We start from the raw sequence: 2217 nt of genomic DNA, 5'->3' as shown, positions 1-2217 counted from the left end.
GTCGCCGTGTAGTTTTTACCAACAGGGGGGAAAAAGGAAGGAAGGAAGATGCTTGCAGAGCCAAGATCCTACCAGTGCAAGTGATTTATTACAATGATTTTTCTTAGTTTGTTGCATAGGCTGTTATCAATAAAACGTCACAATACAGTGCATAGAGTTCGATTTGGCTGTGGGGAGCAAGGAACCCCCTGATCTGCGAAAACCATTTTCAAGCATTGGCGAATCTTCTATTAAGGTGGGCTGGTCAAATAAAATACTAAATATAAAAAACGTTAATTCACATTAAAAGTCAAACACCCATCATCAAAGAGAATGAGACCCGCTCTGATTCTGCCAGTCACTCAGTCAAAACCGGAAAATGGAAAGGTGATGCCTAATAAGTTAGAGACCCAAAAAGTGCTTGAGGCTGATGCTGCTAAATGTGTGAAATTAACTGACTTATTTGCTAAACGTTCTGGTTCTGCTGGTTCGAGTGCTTTTTATGTCTGTGACAAATGACAGATCATCTTCTGTGGTGCAGTCGGGGTAGGAAGAAAACCACAGAGAAAGACAAGCACAATGACACAGATCATGTAGCCTACTACTACTAGTTAGGCCCAATATTTTGGCTGTATATTGTATGAAATATACACAGTGTACAAAACATTAAGAACATCTGCTCTTTCCATGACAGACTGACCAGGTGAATCCAGGTGAAAGCTATGATCCCTTATTGCTGTCACTTGTTAAATCCACTTCAATCAGTGTAGATGAAGGGGAGGAGCAGTGTCGATTTTAGTTTGTAAATCTTGATTAGGCAAACAAAAAAATGTGTGATGAATGCCAGCAAAGCAACAACACTAAACAATACATTAATTGCACTATAACGGTGACAAACGGTGCCCACAAAATGTTAGGGCCTATATAAAGCTGTCCCAACAGCAGAGTCCCACAGCCGTCCCAACACCTTACCACTGCTACAGTTCATTCAGCCTCATTTACTGTCTTTTAGAAAAACATAGCTGATATGGCTGACTTCCTTAAACAAATGTGGTTTCGACTGACAATTGAGGTGGACAAATTATGGCATAAGGGAACGACAAGCGGATAAGAGGCAATCCGTCATTTAGATTAAGACGTTAATGAGCGAGAGATGATGGATGTAGTCAATTGAACTATTTGTTCAGCAGTCTTGAAATGTACAGCGACAGAATTCAGAACATGGGCTGTTCTTACATATAAACAGACAATGAAAGCTCTTACAATATTCAATGATTGCATTTCTCTAAAACTGGTTATTGGCAAACAAACACACACTGGCCACGAACAATGTGTTTACAATGGTGAAAATAGACCAACTTATTAGGGTGCGGCACATGGACTACTAACTGCTTACTACACAACATACACTTAGTATTACTTTAGCTACAGTATACATACAGTGGAAAGAAAAAGTGTGTGAACCCTTTGGAATTACCTGAATTTATGTAGAAATTGGTCATCACATTTGATCTGATCTTCATCTAAGTCACAACAATAGACAAACACAGTCTGCTTTATCTAATAACACACCAACAAATTATATGTTTTCATGTCTTTGTTGAACACACCATGTAAACATTCACAGTGGAGGGTGGGAAAAGTATGTGAACCCTTGGATTTAATAACTGGTTGACCTTTCTTTGGCAGCAATAACCTCAACCAAATGTTTTCTATAGTTGCGGATCAGACCTGCACAACGGCCAAGAGGAATTTTGGACCATTCCTCTTTACAAAACTGTTTCAGTTAAGCAATATTCTTGGGATGTCTGGTGTGAACCGCTCTCTTGAGGTCATGCCATAGCATCTCAATCGGATTAAGGTCAGGACTGACTGGGCCACTCCAGAAGGCATATTTTCTTATGTTGAAGCCATTCGGTTGTTGATTTACTTCCGTGTTTTGGGTCGTTGTCCTGTTGCATCACCCAACTTCTGTTGAGCTTCAACTGGCGGACAGATATCCTTACATTCTCCTGCAAAATGTCTTCATTCTTGGGAATTCATTTTTGGTGTGCTGTGCCTTTTTTTCTCCACACTTAGTTTCATCTGTCCACAGAATATTTTACCAGTAGCGCTGTGGAACATCCAGGTGCTCTTTTGCGAACTTCAGACGTGCAGTAATGTTTTTTGGACAGCAGTGGCTTCTTCCGTGTTGTCCTCCCATGAACACCATTCTTGTTTAGTGTTTTACATATCGTA

This window comes from Salvelinus alpinus, chromosome 8, assembly GCF_045679555.1.
Source record: "Salvelinus alpinus chromosome 8, SLU_Salpinus.1, whole genome shotgun sequence".
NCBI classification, from domain to species: Eukaryota; Metazoa; Chordata; class Actinopteri; order Salmoniformes; family Salmonidae; genus Salvelinus; species Salvelinus alpinus.
This window is presented reverse-complemented; position numbering follows the sequence as displayed.